The sequence below is a fragment of the Oryctolagus cuniculus genome, chromosome 13 (genome assembly GCF_051225735.1).
Source record: "Oryctolagus cuniculus isolate XC-2025 breed Fujian yellow rabbit chromosome 13, ASM5122573v1, whole genome shotgun sequence".
In the NCBI taxonomy this organism is placed as follows: Eukaryota; Metazoa; Chordata; class Mammalia; order Lagomorpha; family Leporidae; genus Oryctolagus; species Oryctolagus cuniculus.
The window spans coordinates 104,424,274-104,444,978 of NC_142879.1; the positions used below are offsets into that span (position 1 = coordinate 104,424,274).

Below are 20,705 nucleotides of genomic sequence, written 5' to 3' on the forward strand. Positions count from 1 at the left end.
CCTGCCACCTATAGGGGAGAACTAAATGGAGCTCCTGGCTCCTGGCTTCAGCCTGGCCCATCCCTGGCATTGCAGCCATTTGGTGCGAGTGAGCCAGTGGATGGAAGTTCTCTCTGTCTCATTCTCTATCACTCTGCCTTTCTTTTTTGAAGATATATCTATTTATTTGAAAGGCAGAGTGACAGAGAAGCAGAAGAAAAAGAGAGATCTTCCATCCACTGGTTCACTTCCCAAATGGCCACAATGGCTGGAGCTGGGCAAATCCAAAGCCAGAAGCCCGGAGCTTCTTCTGGGTCTCCCACGTGGGTGCAGGGGCCCAAGCACTTGGGCCATCTTCTACTGCTTTCCCAGGCCATAGCAGAGAGCTGGATTGGAAGTGGAGCAGCCTGGTCTCCAACCAGCACCCACATGGGACGCCAACACTCCTGGCAGTGGCAATACCCACTACCCCACAGTGCTGGCCCCCACTCTGCCTTTCAAATACATAATGAATAAATTTTTTTAAAAAGGAGTCAGGTTGCAGTGTTTGCTCTGTTACTAGTGTTTCTGTTTCTTGCCATGTTAGCAAGGTCTCCTGTGTTTCTGCCTATGTCATGGGCAGGGGCAGTGGCTCTTTGTTCCAGATTTCTCCATGAGGTTTTCTGTGTAATGAGGAGCCTAGGAAGACAGAGATAGTGTCTCTCCCTGGAGCAAATGTCGGCTTTGTTCACTGCCCAGGATGACATGGAAAATGTCCGTCTCCTGGACAAAGGTCATCGGGGAGGCTTACTTCCTATTATCAAAGATTAGGGTTCCCTAAGACCAGGGTTCCTCTTCCGCCAAGCAACCAGTGTATTTCCTGGCCCTCTGCATCATCCCGCGGGAACTGAGCCCTAGGGGACCTGCGCAAAAGCTGGTGCTCTGCTATGATTAGCACAGTCCTTTGTCTCTAACCTAGGGGTCTTGTCTTATGCCAGGGGCCTTGAAATCAGAGTAGGTTAACTTAGAGACTTGCAAGTAGGAAATACCACAACCCCCCCCCCCTTTTTTTTGACAGGCAGAGTTAGTGAGAGAGACAGAGAGAAAGGTCTTCCATCCATTGGTTCACTCCCCAAATGGCCACTACGGCCGAAGCACTGTGCTGATCCAAAGCCAGGAGCCAGATGCTTCCTCCTGGTCTCCCATGCGGGTGCAGGGCCCAAGCACCTGGGCCATCCTCCACTGCACTCCCTGGCCACAGCAGAGAGCTGGACTGGAAGAGAGCAACCGGGACAGAATCCGGCACCCCAACCAGGCGCCGCAGGCAGAGGATTAGCCTATTGAGCTGCGGCGCCGGCCAGAAATACCATAACCCTTAAGACGCACCTTTAAAAGATTAAGGTGAGATTCTTATGAGACTAGAAAGGGTTTTATTCTCCTGGGGAGAGAAGTTGGGACCTTGCACTTGCCCCACCGCTCACGCGGGGACAGGGATGGCGCAGGCGAGACGTCCTGTGCTCTGACTTGCTCTCATCCTGCACCAGACGTTTCTGATCCTCATAACACTTTCACATTTCGAATCCATCTTTCTCTCCCATTTATTTCTTTATTTTAGATTGTTTATTTATTTGAAAGGCAGAGTCACAGAGAGAAAGAGGGAGAAAAGTCTTTTATCCCCTGGTTCACTCCCCAAATGGCTGCAGGCCAAAGCCAGGCGCCTGGAACCTTGAGCCTCCTCCGGGTTTCCCATGTGGGTGCAGGAGACCAAACACCTGGGCCGCCTTGCACTGCTCTCCCAGGTGCGTTGGCAGGGAGCTGAATTGGATCAACCAGCGCCTATATGGACGCCCGCATCGCAGGTGGAGGCCCGACCTGCCACACCACAGCACCGGCCCCTCTTCCCTCTATAACCAATACTCCAGAGTCCTAGGTCAGATTTTCCTGGCTGGCAGCGGCTTATCTCCTGTCGTGGGCTAAATGTTTGCATCCCTTCTCCTACCGGGACATCCTCCCGTGTGGAGTCCCTGGGAGACAGTTGGGTCATGAGGCTGGAACCCTTACTAGATGAGGTTAGTTCCCTTAAACAAGGAACCCCAGGGAGCTCTTTCCATCTCCCCACCATGTGAGGGTCCACAGAGAAGCTGGTGGTCTTCAACCTGGAAGAGGGGTCCTCGCGAGAACCCCACTGTGACGTGCTGTGATCTGGGATTCCAGCCCCCTGCACCGGGAGAAGTTAATTCCTTGTGTTGAGAAGATGCCGCATGCACGGGTTCTGTTATAGCAACCCCTGTAAGACATTGCCCTCAGGAGCACTTGAACTTTAACAGGACACAGCTTAACTGTAATTGGGAACCCTGACGTGGGGAGGTGGGATAAATGGGTGGTGAGTGGAGGCAGGGAGGCCAGAAGGGGTTGCACAGGTGCTGTGGGTTATGGCTAATCTGAAACAGTGACATGGTGTAGGCTGGAGCTAACGTCTCTGGGTTCTCTGACTGGCATTGCCGACACCCTGCTAGTGAAGGGTTTTTCCAGCTGTCCTCTATTTCTTTTTAGAGATTTATTTATTTGAAAGGAAGAGGAGAGAGAGGGGAGAGAGAGAGAGAACAACCAGGAGGCAGGAGCTTCATCCGGGTCTCCCGTGTGGGTTCAGGGGCCCAAGCACCTGGACCATCCTCTGCTGCTTTCCCAGGCCCTTAGCAGGGAGCTGGATCAGAAGTGGAGCAGCTGGGAACTGAACAAGCGCCCACACGGGATGTGACGTCACAGCCTACGCCACCACGCAGGCCCCAGCTGTCTTCTATTTATGCTCAGGTAGAGCAACACCAGGACTGAGTGCCTTAGCCTGCAGAGACGGGAGAGGGCTGCGGCGGCTGCTCCGGGCCCACCTCACAAAGCGCCGGCCCTGGGGACGAGCGGGCCGGCGGTGGGGTTTGCTGGGTTGGTTTCAAAACCTACCCCGCCCTCCTTTACCGTGTGCATTTCCCACAGGCTGTGGGATGAGAGGTGGGAGTGGGCAGAGGCCGCAGGAAAGGGTGGAGAACTGCGAGGGAGCCTGCCAAGCCGGCACCCACCGACAGGTAGGAGAGGCCCGCCTGCCGTGTGTGCGCCAGCCTCTGGGGAGCTTGTGACACGCAGGTGCTCAGGCGACAGATCCAGGGGCGCCCAAAGTCCGCGTGTCTCCCAAGCACCCGGTGGTGCCTACCGTGCGGGGGCTGCAGCCGTACAGTGGATATGATTGGGTTGCCCTCTAGTGGCAATCCCAGGAAAAGCCAAGGTGCGCCTGCCTTAGAGAACTTAGCCAATGAAGACTTTTTAAGAAAAATTAATACCAAGTCAACTAGGAACTTACGTCGCTTTACAGAAAAAAAATGATTAAGCTCTCTACAACTCAAGTTCTCCTTTATAAGTAAACGGGGAATCTTTCAATCCTAGGCTTCTGCCAGCTTTAAAGACTGAGTCCATCCAAGGCTTGGGCATGGGGCACAGAGGGAAAAGCCCCCTATCACTACCAGTGCCATCACTAACGCTATTGGCAGGGTTAGATGCCCGCACCCCTTATCCGAGTGCCTTGTGAGAGTCCCAGTCCCCGTGCTTCCAATCCGGCTTCCTGCTCATGCAGATTCTAGGACGGAGCGGAGATGGTTTAAGTAATTGAGTCCCTGCTGCCCACATGGGAGATCTGAAGGGTGTGCCTGGCTTCTGGCTTCAGCCCCAGCTCGGCCTCAGCTGTTGCAGGCACGTGGGGAGTGAATCAGCAAATGGTGTGTGTGTATGTATTTCTGTCTTGCTCTGCCTTTCAAGTCGATCTTAAAAACTATGTGCATTTCTACCAGCCCACTTTGGGTTGAACTTCAAAGAGCTGTAAAACTGCCCCGTCAATACAAAATAAATCAAAACCAACCTAGCACTGCACTGAAAGAATGTTCAGGAACTTCTTGCCTATTTCCAGCTTTTGCATAATTGCTCTAACAGTCTCCCTCACTTGCAATCAGAAATGATCCCCAAATAACATTCTGTTTAATTTTTAAAAGATTTATTTTGAAAGTTAGAGTTAGGGAGAGACTGGGTTCACTCCCCAGATGGCCAAAATGGCGGGCGCCAGAAGCTTCATCCAGTCTCCCTCATGGGCGTCAAGGGCCCGAATTCTTGGTCCATTTCTGCTGATTTTCCCAGGTGCATTAGCAAGGAGCTGGATTGGAAGCAGCTGGGACATGAACCGGCGCCTCTCTGGGATGCAGGCGTTGCAGGCGGCTGATTTACCCACTACAGCATAGTACTGGCCCCTAAATTTTTTACTCAAAAATTACTTGAGCCCTGGCCTCTGCCTCTCCATGTCTGTATTATCAGGAAAGTGGAGTTAGGAGCTGGAAGTGGGATTCAAACCCAGTTACTATGATGTGGGACACAGACATCTGAACCCCTAGACTACTTGGTCACCCCAGGGTGATAACGAAAGGGTGGCCCTGGGAGACCTCGCCAGCCTGATTGTTACACAGGTGTAGCAAGAATACCCGTTAGTGGTTAGGCCACCTGAGCTTGTTCTGCAACCCTGGAGCCACATAGCACTGAGCAAGCGCCCGGCAGATTGCACCTGCACCTCCTGAGATCCGATAAAGGAGTCGTTCTCATAATGTCCCAGGTAGGCCCCCGAGCCAACAGGTTTTCCATTGGTTTCAGTCAGAAGGAGGGCAAATTATTACTGAACCCACCCAATTAACTATTTTGTTGTGAAAAGTAAGGAGAGTTAGTAAAAGTAGTTGTGAATTCTGACAGGACCAGACACCATTAGTATGTTTCATTTTAGTCCACAAATACATAGGCTACTAATCTGTCTCTTTATTATTATTCATTTATTTAGACAGAGTGGACAGTGAGAGAAAGGTCTTCCTTTTCCATTGGTTCACCCTCCAATGGCAGCTGCAGCCGGCATGCTGTGGCCAGCACACCACACTGATCCGATGGCAGGAGCCAGGTGCTTCTCCTGGTCTCCCATGGGGTGCAGGGCCCAAGGACTTGGGCCATCCTCCACTGCACTCCCAGGCCACAGCAGAGAGCTGGCCTGGAAGAGGGGCCACCGGGACAGAATCCGGCGCCCCAACCGGGACTAGAACCTGGGGTGCCGGCGCCGCAAGATGGAGGATTAGCCTATTGAGCCACAGCGCTGGCCCTAATCTGTCTTTAAAAGATGAGAAAGGGCTTCCTCACATGTCTGTGAGATCTGGAGACTTAAAAACAAGGGCTGGGCATTTGGTACAGCAGTTAAGAATCTGCTTGGGACTTGGGGTACCCCCGTCCTGTATTGGGGAGCTTGGGTTCAAGTGCAGGCTCCACTTCCGATTCCAGTTCCCTGCTAATGTACACCCTTGCAGGCAGCCGTGATGGCTCAAGGCTTGGGTCCCAGCTGGATTTTCAGGCTCTCGGCCTTGGCCTGGCCCTGCACTGGCTGTGGCAGGCATCTGGAACAGGAACCAGCAGGTGGAAGACGTCTCTGTCGCTGCATTGCAAATAAAATGAAAATATTTTTTTAAAATACTAAAAATCTGGTAATAACACCAATAATATTCCAAATAAAATATCACCGTAAACTTTCCCTCAGCTCAGTCCCATGAGATGGATTGTTGTGTGGCTGGATTGGGCTCAACAATCTGCCTTATAAAGTGTGTATGAAGAGACTTTAGTTCAGAGAAAATGGAATTAAAAGATACTAGTAAGTTGATTTTTGAGGCAAAAACTTCAAATCTATGCAAAGTTTCTTCATAATACACATTCCCCATGAACTTTTTTAAAGATTATTTATTTGAAAGGCAGAGTTAGAGAGGTAGAGACAGAGAAAGGTCTTCTATGCACTGGTTCACTCCCCTGAGGGCCGCAACACTGGAGCTGTGCTGATCCGGAGCCAGGAGCCAGAAGCTTCCTCGTGGGTGCAGGGGCCCAAGGACTTGGGCCATCTTCTACTGCTTTCCCAGGCCACAGCAGAGAGCTGGATCGGAAGTGGGGCAGTCGGGACTGGAACAGGCACCCATATGGGATGCTGGCGCCACAGGTGGAGGCTTAGCCTACTAAGCCACAGAAACGCTCCCTCCTCACCCCATGCTGCCTGATAGTTTTTGAAGGCCCCTGTTGAGTCTGCAGGACTTGAAGGGGTCCTGGGGGGTGCACTCAGTTCCTGACGTGGTCCGAGTGTTCCCTCGGCAGCACTGGCTCAGGCGCCCGCACACTGGCGTCCACCCTTTGAAAGGTCAGCAGCTTCGATGCCCTTTTCCAGTTCCTCCCACGGGCTTTCCATGGGCTTCCGCAACTGTCTTCGTGAAAGCCAGACTCTGGCTTCGAGCAGAGCCTTCAGCAGCACCTGTACGTTGACAAGACTGCATGGCTGTCGTTAATTTATTGCCGTCACTAACAGCATTAGCAGGGTTAGCCTAATCATCTGGAAAGATGTTTGCCTGGGGGTAAAGATAGCTCATGTGGATGAATCTCCAACACCTTAACCTGGAAAATGCTAACTGTGAACTATTTATAATCATAACATTGACAGATACCAGTTTGGGGGAAGGCTGAGTGTCTCTCTCTCTTTTTTTTTTAATATTATTTGAGAGGCAGAGTTAGAGAGGTCTTCCATCCTCTGGTTCACTCCCCAAATGGCTTCAACAACTGGAGCTAGCCCAATCTGAAGCCAGGAGCTTCTTCTGGGTTTCCCATATGGGTGCAGGGGCCCAAGCACTTGGGCCATCTTCTGTTGTTTCCCAGGCCATAGCAGAGAGCTGGATTGGAAGTAGAGCATCCAGGACTCGAACCAGCACCCACTGAGATGCCGGCACCACAGGCAGATGCCCAGCCTACTACCCCACAGCACCGGCCCCAACAGGACCACTTTGTCCACGCAGCTCTGACATTAGTGTTGAGCTGATACAGACACAGGACTTGCTGAGCACCAAACATGCCTGGTAGTGCCTGGCACCTCTCCTGGTATAAGGTAAAAGAAGAAATCTGATTTCTGAGGGTCCTCTGGGGAATTTCAAAAGCAGATGGCATATAGGAGGCAACCCTTCAGGTCCAGCACTCTGGCATAGAAGGTTAAGCCTCTACCTGCAGCACTGGCACCCCATATGGGCACTGGTTCAAGTCCCAGATACGCCACTTCTGATCCAGCTCCCTGCTAATGCACCTGGGAAAGCAGCAGAGGATGGCCCAAGTGCTTGGGCCCCTGTACCCACCTGGGAGACCTGGAAGAAGCTCCTGGCTTCAGCCTGGCCCAGCCCTGGCTGTTGCAGTCATTTAGGGAGTGAACCAGCAAATTCAAGACCTCTTTCCTTCTCTCTCTGTATCTCTGCCTTTCAAATAAATAAATCTCTCTCTCTCTCTTTTTTTTTTTTTTCAAGGCAGCTCTCCCCCATCCCCAGCCTTTGGTTTTTCATTTTAAAACCCAGTTTGGGGAAGACAGATATTGAAAGACTGATCATGGTTCACGGGGATGGATGGTGACAATGGGGCCATGGAGCACCTGAGAATCAGTATGTGATAATTTCACCATTGAAAATGCACGTCAAAAAGCAGCAAGATTATAAGAACCCCAGCTCCTTTGTGGGTGAGGAATACTCCGTTTTCTGTTTCGTTTTCAGGCATCAAGGGCTGTATTCTGGCAACGTATGAAATCTCCACTGCCAGGACAGATGAAGCAGAAGGTAAGGGTAAGCTTTTCCCATGGGCTGAGGGCCAACCTGGCACTCGGCAGAGACGGCCAAGTTCAAGGTCTGTGTTCGCGTGTTACAGGGAAGTGTAACCCCCTCTTAAGTGACTGACTGACAAATACACCCACTGGAACTGGGCAGACTCTGTCAAAACTGAACGTACTTTGGGGCTCTCTTCAGGCTGGAGTGGCAGAAGCCAAGGCAGATAAAACCTGCTTCTCTCTCACCCTCCACAACCTGCTGTCCCCTCGGATTTCACCTTTCAAACACTGTTGCCTCTTCTGGAATACGTAATGTTTCATTTTAGTTCAGAGCCTAAACCTCTTGGTTTGCTTGAGAACAAGAATTCATGCTGATAGCTGGTGCCCATGGTTGTGTTTCTTCATCAGTGTTGCCGTTAAGTATAATCTTAATTGCAAATTATAACCTTGTACTCGAAATAATTAAATTCTGTTTCAAACAGAAAACCAGAAGGGGCAATTGAAGGATTTGTTATAAGCCTTTCAGCAGGTGGGTCAGGTCCTGCACTTCCTTAGCACAAGTCTCCACAGCCACACACGGTCCTTCTATTCCCTCCTAATGGCAGAAATGAACGCACTGCTTAGTATCACCCACAGATACGGTCACTCTGTGTGTAAAAATAAGAAGCAAAGGTACACATGCTGAAAACTAAACTCAGCAGTCCGTGTTTGTGTGTTTAGCCGTACTTGGAAATCACCTACGTCTCAAAACATTACTCATTAAGTTGGTTTAATATTAATCCAAGATTGTAAATGACTAAGGATCTTGGAAGTTAGGTTTAAGGTGACATACTATGAAATATAACTACTATTTTTAAAACAGTTGAAATTCTGATTCAAATTGAACACAAATATGCATGTTAATCAATTTTTTAAAAGATTATTTATTTGAAAAGCAGAGTGACAGAAGAGAGCAAGAAATCTTCTATTCACTAGTTCACTCCCAAATGGCCCCAACAGCAGAGACTGAGCCAGGAACTCCATCTATGCCTCCTGAGTGGGAGACAGGAAGCTAAACACTTGGGCTGTCACCTGCTACCCCTGGGCACATTAGAAGGAAGCTGGATTGGAAGTGCAGGGTAGTGGGGACTCCTACTCAAACTCTGATATGGGATGCAGGCATATAAAACGATAGTTTAGCCTGCTGTGCCACAATACCTACCCCCATTTTAATGATTTTAAGATTTTAGTAATGTGAGCTTATTTGATAAGTTCAAGTTAACCAAAGTGCCATTGGAAGATGTCTGTTGTGCTGTGTGGAGTTTCTCTACACCCTGTGCTGCTTCTGGTTTGTAATCTGTTCAATTCCTGTAATTATTCAAGTTGATTTCTGGAAAGTCTAGCGAGAAAATATTATTTGTAGTTTTTTCCCCAAAAAAAGCCTTTCAATAAATGCAATAAACATGGGAGTACAGATAACTCTTTCATAGGCAGATTTAATTTCCCTTGGATAAATTCCCAGGAGTGGGGTGGCTGGGTCATATGGTAGGTCTATATTCAGATTTCTGAGGAATCTCCATACTGTCTTCCATAGTGGCTGTACCAGTTTACATTCCCACCAACAGTAGATTAGTGTACCTTTTTCCCCACATGAGGATTTTTGCATCTATGTTACTCAGGGAAATTGGTCTGTAGTTCTCTTTCTCTCTTGTATCTTTTTTCAGGTTTAGGAATTAAGGTGATGCTGGCTTCATAGAAAGAATTTGGGAAGATTCTCGCCCTTTCAATTGTTTTGAATAGCTTGAAGAATTGGAGTTCTTCTTTAAATGTCTGGTAGAATTCAGCAGTGAAGCCATCTGTCCTGGGCTTTTCTTTGTTGGGAGGGTCTTTATTACTGTTTCAATATCTGTCTCAGTTATGGGTCTGTTTAGGTTTTCTGTGTCTTCATAGCTCAACTTAGTTGGTTGTTTGTGTCTAGGATTCTATCCATTTTTTCTAATTTTCTTGGTTTGGGGGCATTCAGCTCTTTGTAGTATTCTGATGATTCTTTTTCTCTGGTATCTGTTAAATTTCCTTTTTCATCTCTAATTTTATTAATTTGGGTATTCTCTCTCCTCTTTTTGGTTAGTTTGGCCAGTAGTGTGTCAATTTTATTTTTTCAAAAAAACAGTTCTTTGTTTTGCTGATCTTTTGTATTTTGAGGGGTTTCAATTTTATTTCTTTAATTTTAATTATTTATTTTCTCTGACTAGTGTTGGGTTTGGTTGCTGTTTTTTTAGATCCTTGAGATGGATGATAGCTCATTTATTTGGTGCTTTTCCAATTTCTTGATGAAGGCCCCAATTGCTATAAACTTTCCTCTTAATATTGCTTTTGCTGTATCTCATAAGTTTCAATATGTTGTGTTGTTGTCTTCATTTGTTTCCAGAAAGTTTATTTCTTTTGATTTCTTGAATGACCCACTGTTCCTTCAGGAGCATGTTCAGTACCCATGTGTTTGCATGTGTTCTAAAGATTCCTGAGTTGCTGATTTCCAGCTTCATTGCATTGTGGTCCAGGAAGATGCATGATAGGATTTTGATTTGAGTTTTCTGAAACTTGCATTATGGCCTAGCATGTGGTCAATCTTAGAGAAAGTTCTATGCACTGTTTAGAAGAATGTGTATTCTGCACTGTAGGGTGGAAAATTCTGTAGATATCTGCTAGGTCCATTTGGTCTATAGTGTCGATTAACCCTGCTGCTTGCTTGCTGATTTTCTGTGTTGTTGATCTGTTCATTGCTAAAGTAGGATATTGAAGTCCCCCATTATTGTATTTGAGTCTTTGTCTCCCTTTAGATCCCTTAACATTTGTTTTAAAAAGCCCAGTGCCCTGTAATTAGGTGCATATACATTTATAATAGTTACATCTTCCTGTTGGATTGATCCCTTAATCATTACATAGTGCCCTTATTTGTCTCTTTTTACAGCTTTTGTGTTAGTCTATTTTGTCTGATATTAGGATGGCTACCCCAGCTCTTTTTTGCTTTCTGTTAGCGTGGACTATCTTTTTTCATCCTTGGCTTTCAGCCTGCATGCATCTTTGTTGGTAAAATGTGTTTCCTGTAGGCAGCCAATAGATGGGTTTTGTTTTTTAATCCATTCAGCCAGTCTGTGTCTTAGCTGGAGAGTTGAGGCCATTTACATTCAATGTGACTATTGATAAGTAACGACTTTGCCTTGTCATTTCCCCATAAATATTCCAATTTTTAAATTTGGATTTCCTTTGTACTTTTACTAGGAGATTTCCTTCCTTTACCTTCTTTTGTATTGATGTCCATGTTTCTGTGTTTATGTACCACATCCTTTAGTACCTTTTGCAAGGCTGGACAGGTAGTGACAAATTCTTTCAATTTCTATTTGTCATGGAAGGTCTTTATTTCAACTTCATTCAGAAATGAGTGCTTTGTAGGGTACAGTATTCTGGGTTGACTTTTTTTTTCCTCTTAAGACTTGGAATATCTCACCATTGTCTCCTAGCCTATATGTTTTCTGGTAAGTCCTCTGTGAGTCTAATTGGAGATCCCCTGAAAGTAATCTGGTGTTTCTCTTGTGCACATTTTAGCATCTTTTTGTTTTACTGTGGAGAGTTTGATTACAATATTTCATGTTGAAGGTCTTTTCTTGTCATGTCTATAAGGAGTTTTATGTGCTGCCTGTGCTTGGATGTCCCTTTCTCCAAATTAGGGGAGTTTTCTGTTATTCACTAAAAAGGCCTTCTAATCCTTTTTCTCTTTCCACACCTAAAGGAACTCTTAGAACCTGTATGTTGGGTCATTTGATAGTATGCTGTAGATTCCAACAGTGTTTATTATTTTTCTAATTTCCTCTTGTTTTGTCTGACAGTATAATTTCCTGTGATTTGTCTTCTAAGTCTGATATTTGTTCTTCTACCTCACCAATTGTTATGTTAAGGCTTTCCACCGCATTTTTTGTTTTATTGAATTCTTCATTTCCAATATTTTACTTTGATTTCTCTTTAGGATCTCAATTTCATGGGAGAAATTTTCTTTCATGTCATATACAGATTTCATTATTTCATGCATTTGCTTCTGATTGCTTCTAAAGTTAGCAGTTTTTTGAATTCCACTTCTTGCATTCAAACTCTTCATTTCATGGTCTAGTATTGAAGTGTTGTATTCTTTTTGGATGTGTCATTTTGTCTTCGTTATTCTTGTTTCTCAAATTGGTGTGTTTATTCAGCATTTGTGGGGGTACTCATTGGTTTCTTTGCTTTTTCCCTGTGTCCACTTTAATCTTTGGACTATGCCTCTGTGGGTTAGTGGAGTTTCTGCTTTTTCAGTGAATACCTAGAGGCAGGTGGTAGGCGTGGCCAGGGAACTCTGTTCAGTGCTCCAGGGTGAAGGGAGTATCTAAGGTGACACCCAAGTTGGGTGAGGTAAATATATATATATTTTTTTTAATCAGAGGAGAGATTTGTTCTCTGTTGGCATAGACTCAGCTCACCTCCTCCCCTCAAAGGAGAACTGTGCCTGGGTGCTAGCCCCAGTGGGTATTCTATTCATCTGTGCTGCCACAAGGACCATGCAAATGATCTGTTCAGTCCTCAGTGTAAGCTCAGATTCCCCAGCACTGTCCCTCACCAGGGAACCAGGGAGCCCTGATCATATGGAGCCTCCTACAGTGACTGCCCAGAATCCCAGCCACACCCTAAGCCCTCCCATGCAGCCTCCATGTTTTCACAGTTCACAGTTCTAGTACACAAGCCTCCCATAGTCATAAGCACCCAGCCCCCTGTCAGTTCAGGAGTCTCTGCTCAACTTGTTGCTGGGCACAGACATGAGCTGGTGCAGCTATTACATATGGTCAAAAATGGCACCTGCTCTCTATTGGCTTATTAGAGGATTCTGTTGCAGGGTGATCGGGCAGAGAAATGTGCCCCCTTTTTTCTCTCTAGTTTGGCAGGTACACTATCCCCCATGGGGCTCCAAGCTGGATTCCCTCCTGACTCTTCCTGCAACTTTATTGAAGTGGCTTGGGCTGCTGTGGTCTGGTCTTACCTTACTCTTCAAAGCTGGTGTGCAGGCTCTCAGCTGCTGGGGTCCTGAGTTGTGTGTGTCCACACCTTCCATGTAGGTCCACTGTGTCCTCTGATTTGCCTGGAGTTTCCTATGCCATTTTCTCCCTAACTCTTCCCTGAAACTGTACTTTCTCCACTTTTTAAAAAATTATCTTCTCCTAGATTAGAGCAGCAAGTGCCCTCACTACTCTGCCATCTTAATCCAATCCCTCTTTGTAGTTTTGATTTCAAATAAAATTCTCAGGTAACATTAACTATAACTTTATAGGTTTGGGAGGTTTATATAGGAAAAAGGGGAAACTATGTAAGATTTCTGTGCATTTTCATGAAGTAATTCTTGCATTTACTTTTTAATTTTCATCAATTAGTTTTCCTGGATCCTAAATTAATGTCCACATAGTGTGTGTCCTTTCTTGAAGGTGATTGGAGTCATCATTTAGCATGAAGTATCACTTAAATATATCTTTTATTTAAAAAATTTTAAAGTTTATTTGAGAGACAGAGAAGAGAAGGAGCTTCCCTCTGTGGTCCACTCCCCAAATGCTCACAAGGACTGGGTAGCCCAGAGCTGGGAGCCTCGAACTCAGTCTGGTTTCCCACAGGGGTGGCAGGAACCCAGTAACTTGAACCATGCTCTGCTGGATCCCAGGGTCTATATTAGCACGAATTGGGGATCAGAAGCTGGATCTGGGAATTGAACCCAGGCACTGCGATGTTGAACAGTAGGCTAAATGCCCATCCTAAAAGCATCAGTTTTAAATTATATTTTCTAGCTATATTTTATTATTATGAAGAACATGTTAGTTTTCTGATAGACTAGAGGTTTTGCTTAAGATGTGAACCCAAGTTACAACTCCAAGTTCTGTGGGCACCAAACTTTTCTTCCCACTTAGAGGCATCTGTCTAAAACAGTTAGTATTCTTTTAAGGTTTATTTATTTGAAAGGCAGAGTGATGCAGGCAGGGAGAGAGCTATCTTCCATCTGTTGGCTCACTCCCCAAATACTCACAATAGCCAGGTCTGGGCCAACATCAGGAGCTAGGGTATCCATCTGGGTCTCCCACATGGGTGACAGGGACCCAAGTACTTGGGGCCAACTCCTGCTGCCTCCTAGGTGTGTGAGCAGAAAGCTTGCTGGGGAATGGAGGTGGGACTTGACCCCAGGCATTCTCATATGGAAAGTTGGTGTCACCTCCTAGGTGGCAGTCTAACCACTGCACCACAGTGCGTGCACCATTACTCGGCGTTCGTGAGGTCTGAATCCACAGATGAACAAACCTTTCTGAGTCTAGGCGGGCATTTGGCACATCATTCAAGTCCTGATTCCAGCATTCTCACCAGTGTGCATGCTGGGAGGCAGTAGGTGATGGCTCAAGTTGTTGGGCTCTGCCTCCCTCGTGGAGAGACCTAGATTATGTTCCAAGCCATAGCCCATTGTGGGTATCTGAGAAGTGAACAAGCAGATGGGAATACATCTCTCTCTTTTTTTTTTTTTTTTTTTGACAGAGTTAGAAAGAAAGGTCTTCCTTTTCCATTGGTTCACCCCCCAAATGGTCGCTACGGACGGCCGGCGTGCTACGGCCAGCATGCTGTGCCGATCCAAAGCCAGGAGCTAGGTGCCTCCTCCTGGTCTCCCATGTGGGTGCAGGGCCCAAGCACGTGGGCCATCCTCCACTGCTTTCCCCGGCCACAGCAGAGAGCTGGACTGGAAGAGGAGCAACTGGGACAGAACTGGTGCCACAACTGGGACTAGAACCCAGGGTGCCGGTGCCACAGGCGGAGGATTAGCCAAGTGAGCCACAGCACTGGCCATCTATCTCTTTATATATGTGTGTATTTATCTGCCTTTAAAAAATTAATAAGAGGAGAAATAGTAGTATATGACTTGTGGGATTGTCAAAGAGGGTTACTGAAGTGATAGGTACACAGCTGTTAGAACATCGGGCAGATAGTAACTGCTAATGAATGATTGAGAGGGACCCAACCCTTAAGTTAAGGCAAAGAACAGCAGAAGCCCACAGAGGATGGGAGGCTTGAATGTCTGGCCCTCAGCAGCCCAGGTTTGTCTTGGGTATTTCAGTAAAGGAGCCGCACACACTGGCAAGGCACATGTCACCACCACCTTGTGGAAATCCAGGGAAGCTTTAACCAGGATCCTCTGGGGAATGCTTACTGCTGTTTCCATAACTAGTGAGTTCTTACTTTACGACGCACACTGAGTAAACATCCCTTATTGTGCTTTGTGTATCCCACTTAAAGAAGTAGCAACATTGGCTATTAAAAGTTTTTTTAAAAAAACCTGTTTGCGTGCCCCATACGCAAAGCTGCTGTCCCAGTGCCTGGGTTGGCCAGTGTTTACCGTGCGTTCAGTTTTGCTTCCACTGGCATCATTTCACACAGCATTAGCCATGTGAGGGGGATTTATGGTGAATGATAGCAAAGATGTCAGGTGTACGGTGTTGGGAAGTCGTCATGGGAAGAGTCTAACCTTGTTCCAAGAGCATCCCAGTTACCCAAAACATTATGTTAACATCTGTTCCAGTCGCCTCATTAGCAGGCATTGCAGGATTGTGAATGGCATACTGATTTCCAAAGACAAGGCAATCAACCGTTGCTTGATTTGGAAGCCAAATGGTTCCTGTTGATTTGCATGACTGTCAGAGTGTGGCTGCTATGAATGCCGCTCTGGCTTGACTAAGAAGGGGTAGCATCAACTGCAGGATCAACTAGAAATCTGGTGGGTGCGTGGGGAGAGCCAGAGACAGCCTTCCCTTCCCCTCGGCCTCCCACCCCTCACCAAGTCCGGCAGAATCTTCTAGCTGGCCGTCGCCCCTGCCTGCCCACTGGCCTGGAGCTTTGCCCTGGTTTTCATCTTCGTTGGCTCTCTGGTGGACATTTGCCCAGCCCCTGGCCTTGCCTCCTCCAGTGCTTTCTCTACACTGCCCCTGTCTGGGGGATTTTTGTCCCCTCACATGTAGATCCAGTTATTCTACTTCTCCCAGTTACTCAGCAACCCCGTGCCAAACACACAATCCAAACCTAAACTTCCGTGCTTGGCATATAAGGCCCTCGGAGCTGCCACTGCCTTCCTGTGCGGGCTCACCTCCATTCCTTTCCAGGAGCTCCATCCTCCAGGGCAGGAGCTGCGCGTGGTACCCATGGTTCAGCCTTGATATCTCCACCCACTGCCTTGCATTCTCCATCCCTGTCTGGTGTACAGCAGGTCTTGCCCTCCGCTCATACAACACTTGGGCTGTAGCTCCGTAGAGACAGCTGAGACGTCGTGCTGGTGAGCTGGCGTCTCTCGCCACTACAATAGCAGCCTCTTTGGGATGGGCATTTGACTCGGCAGTTAAGCTGCTGCTAGGATGTCTACGTCCCACCTCAGAGTGCTGGTTCAAGGTCGGGCTCTTCCAGTCCAGCTCCCTGCTGAGAGGAAGCAGAAGATGGCTTAATTGCTTGGGCCCCTGCTGCCTGTGTGGGGGACCCAGATGGAGTTCTTGGCTCCTGGATTTGGCCTGGCCTCACCCTTGCCGTGGCTGGCATTTGAGGAGTGAACCAGTAGATAGAAGATCAATCTCTCTCCTCCTCTTCCTTCTCCTCCCTTCCCTCCCCCCTCCCCCTCTTCCTTCCTTCTCCCTCTCTCTCCCTCTCAAGTAGATGAAAATAAATAAGCATTAAAGAAAAAAATCATAAAATTATTCAAATTTCACATAGCTTAAGGCAAAATAAGGACTTCCATCAATAAAAGTGTTTTGATATAAACTCGCACCAAGAATCCTAATTCACATGTGTCATAATTTGAAAAATGATGACATACATTGACTTTTTTTTTTTTGACAGGCAGAGTGGACAGAGAGAGAGAAAGGTCTTCCTTTGCCATTGGTTCACCCTCCAATGGCTGCCGCAGCCGGCGTACCACGCTGATCCGATGGCAGGAGCCAGGTGCTTCTCCCATGGGGTACAGGGCCCAAGCACTTGGGCCATCCTCCACTGCACTCCCTGGCCACAGCAGAGAGCTGGCCTGGAAGAGGGACAACTGGGAAAGAATCCGGTGCCCCAACCGGGACTAGAACCCGGTGTGCCAGCACCGGAAGGCGGAGGATTAGCCTAGTGAGCCGTGGCGCTGGACTACATTGACTTTTTTTAAAGATTTATTTATTTATTTGAAAGTTAGTTACGGGGGGGGGGAGGGTCTTCCATCCAATGGTTCACTCCCCAGTTGGCTGCAACGTCTGGAGCTGCACTGATCCGGATCCGAAGACAGGAGCCAGGAGCTTCTTCCAGGTCTCCCACGTTGGGGGGCAGGGGCCCAAGGACTTGGGCCATCTTATGCTGCTTTCCCAGGCCGTAGCAGAGAGCTGGATGGGAAGTAGAGCAGCTGGGACTTGAACTGGCGCCCATATGGGATGCTGGCGCTCCAGACCAGGGCCTGGTATGCTGGCCCCATACATTGACTCTTTTGACAGTTCCCAACCAAAGTGATATAAGTAACTTCGGTTTAACAAATTTTGACTAAAAGCATCATCTGATTGCCAGAATTTTTTTAAAAAATTGTTTTTAAAAGTCAGAGTTAGAGGGAGAGAGAATCTTCCATCTGCTGGCTTACTCCACAAATTTCCATAATGGCCAGAGTTGGACTGGGCTGAAGCCAGGAGCTTCTTCCAGGTCACCCATGTGGGTGCAGGGGCCCAAGCACTAGGCCATCTTCCTCTGCTTTTCTCAGGCACATTAGCAGGGAGCTGGATCAGCAGTGGAGCAGCTGGGACTCAAACCAGCACCCATGTGGGATGCTGGCTTTACAGACAACAGCTTTACCTGCTGGGCCACAACGCCATCCCCATTTGCCAGAATTTTTACTTCTGTTATTTGGTGGTAATGTTCAAAACTATAGAAAAAAACATTGCTTACTCACTTGAGGGTGCCGATGGGATTGGAATTTTTTTTTTTGAGTCTTTAGTTGAAATTTTTCTCAGCAGGGTTTCCAAGAAAAACTCAATTTGTTCAGTGAGCAACAGGAATGGAGTGCACCAGAGTTGAGGGCCTCCTCCATCTAGTTTGGCCATGGTGTGGGTTTTGCTTCGTGGGGGAGTTCTGCTTTGCAGCAGTCACTCCAGGCTGTTCAGTGAGCAAAGGATCTCTGGGTATGCTAATTTAAAATCCTATGTATCATGCCTATCAGAGGATCAGGGTTTCCTTCCAGGTGACTTTCTCTGTGGGATTTGTGTGGATGCTGGGGAACCGGTGGGCTTCTAGGAACCAGTGACTGTTCCGAGTCTTGCCTGTCTCTGCTCAGAGCTGAAGAACAGTGGAGAACTCAGTTCAAGTGCACAGACTCAGTAATTTTTTTGAGCAGCTTTGTTAAATGCCTCAGTGTTGCTCATGTCCTCAGACATTGGAGGGCTTCTCTGTTTCAGCAGGTGCATAGAATTTACTTCTGGGATAATGAGCGGATGGAGCAAGTCGTCCTGGCTTTGACCAACACTCAGTTATCAAGGGTTGAGAATGCATCCTTGTGTTAGGCTGAATCATGACCCTGTGAAGCTGTCTCCAGAACCCGTGCACCTTACAGGGACCAAGGAATGCTGTAGGTGTGATGAAAATTAAGGACCTTGAGTTGGAAGGTTGTCTGTCCTAGGTCATCTGAGTGTGTCCAGTTATTTCCCAGCTGTGGCCAGAGAAATGTGACAGCAAGAGAAAAATCAGAGGTAACTTGGCGTGTCGGTGGAACTTGATGAAAAGGATGCTGTAGTTCCTTATTACTGGATCATCACCAAAGTATTACCAAGTAGTTAAGCCTTACTACGCCTTATTCCTCTTAGTTTAAAGGAAAGTTGATGAAACAGCTAGAGAGAGGATGGACTGGTGGTGGCGACAGAGGGGGTACTTTTGAAAGGAATGTTGCAATGATATGCCTTTTTTAAAATTTATTTGTTCATCTGAAAGAGTTACAGAAAAGGGGAGAGGAAGAGCCAAGGAGAAATCTTCCATCTGCTGGTTCACTTCCCAGATGCTGCAAGGGCTGAGGCTGGGCCAGGCTAAAGTATCTGGGTCTTCCACATGGGTGCAGGGTTCCAAGCATTTGGGCCATCTTCTGCTTTTCCCACACTGTTAGCGGGGATCTGGATTGGGAGTAGAGCCAGGTCCAAAATGGGACGCCTGTGTCACAAGGCAGCGACTTTACCTGCTATGTCACAACACCAGTCCCACTGACATCATCCTTACTCATTGCCATCCTCTGAGCTGGGAGCTCAGAACAGTTAGGACATGGCCAAGAGTGACCATCCTTACCCTGGGCGGGGAGAATGTCCAGGTGACGACAGTGTTGGGTTTAGGACTGGAGGAAGGAGAACAGGGTGGAAGGAGTAGCGGGGCTTTGTTCACAGTCCTCAACAGCTGGAACACTTAGTGCGGAGCCTGGCTCGTTTGTTACATGTAGGTAAACAAGGGAAAGTTACAGTAGGTCATGTTCAGTTGTGGCTAACTGAACCGTGGTTCTGCAGTCAAAATGCATTCCTCTCCTAGTGAGAAATACCCGTGAACATCTCCAGTTTAAAAAGAACAAGTAAGGCGCGAGTGCATGGTGCCACAGTAAAGTGCTGCTTGGGCTGCCTGCGTCCCTGGTTTGAGTCCCAGCTCTGGCTACTGTGCACCCTGGGAGGCAGCAGTGACCACTCAAGGACTTGGGGCCCTGCCACCATGTGGGAGACCTAGACTGAGTTGGAGGCATTTAGGGGACTGAACCAGTGGATAGAAGACCTCTCTTCCGCTCTGTCCCCCTCTCCATCTCCATCCCCCCTCCTCTCTTCCCCTCTTCCCCCCAACCCTTTCTCTCTCTTTCACATAAAATGACAATGAATTAAAAATCTTAAACCAGAGAGTAAGTGGAGATGATGAAATACAAAAGGTATCTGTGAAAGGAAAGATTGAGTCTTTCCCCTCTGGGGCTAAGAAATGAGCACACGGATTTCAGAAAAGGCACCATGGGAACAGGGAGGCTGAAGACAGGGGCAGCAGAGGGAGTTCTTGCAAAGTGTGTGTCTCGGGAGATGGGGCTATGGTTGCCATGACACCTCTGAAGCGTGTTGGACTTGAATCTCCATGGTGACGGTACTGGGAGGTGGGATCTTGATGTGGCTGGGGCTCTGCCTTCATGAACGGGTCAGCTGTCACTGAAGCAGTAGCTTGGTTACCTCAGAAGTGGCTTTGTTGTAAAAGGAATCTCTTTGCATCTCTTCCCATCCCTTTGCTTGCTCTGTGTCTGTCTCTCGGTAGCATGTTGGCACCCAGCAAGAAGACCCTCACCAGAGCCACCACCATGACAGTGGACTTCCTGACTTCCAGAACTCTGAAAAACAAATTGATTTTCACTATACCATGCCCAGTCTGTCTTACTCTATGACACAAGAGTGCTCCCAAAGTTAATGGAAAATGGAATGGAAAGATGAGTTTATTTTTGTGCAGAACAACTTTGAAATTCATCCCCACAAAGTATCTTCCACAGAAAGGTCATGGAAAATGCACATTATGGAAATGGTCTGCCTGGATTTCAAAAGATTTTGGTGTGCAAATCAACTTATGTTTTGGTTTCATTCCCAGAACTTTTGAAAATACACTCAGCATTGCAGAAAACAGACGGAGACGTGGGGGCCAAGTGGGACACCTGCATCCCGTATTGGAATGCCTGCCTCAGGGCTGGCTACTCTTCCATCGCAGCTTCCTGCTAATGCACACCTGGAGGCAGTGGTGACAGCCCAGGCACCTGGGTCCCTACCACCTACATAGGAGACCCAGATACAGCTCCTGGCTCCTGGCTCCCAACACCCAGTCCTAGCTGTTCCTGGCATCTGGGGAGTGAACCAGTGCACAGTAGATCTTTGCCTCTGTCTGTGCCTTTCAGATAACAACAAAAAATGTTAAAAAAAAAAAAAAATGGCCGGCGCCGCGGCTCACTAGGCTAATCCTCCGCTTTGCGGCACCAGCACACCAGGTTCTAGTCCCGGTTGGGGCGCCGGATTCT

At 47.6% G+C, this 20,705-nt stretch overlaps 1 long non-coding RNA gene across 13 annotated transcripts in view; it reads left to right on the forward strand.

Moving 5' to 3' along the window:
- Positions 1–2,775: 2,775 nt before the first annotated feature.
- Positions 2,776–20,705, forward strand: part of LOC149122832 (uncharacterized) — a 72,005-nt gene continuing 54,075 nt past the window's right edge. For all 13 annotated transcript variants that reach the window (XR_016219264.1, XR_016219263.1, XR_016219267.1 and 10 more), the window contains exons 1-2: positions 2,776–3,035; positions 7,578–7,640. This is a non-coding gene — a long non-coding RNA (uncharacterized LOC149122832). The remainder of the gene's footprint in view (positions 3,036–7,577; positions 7,641–20,705) is intronic.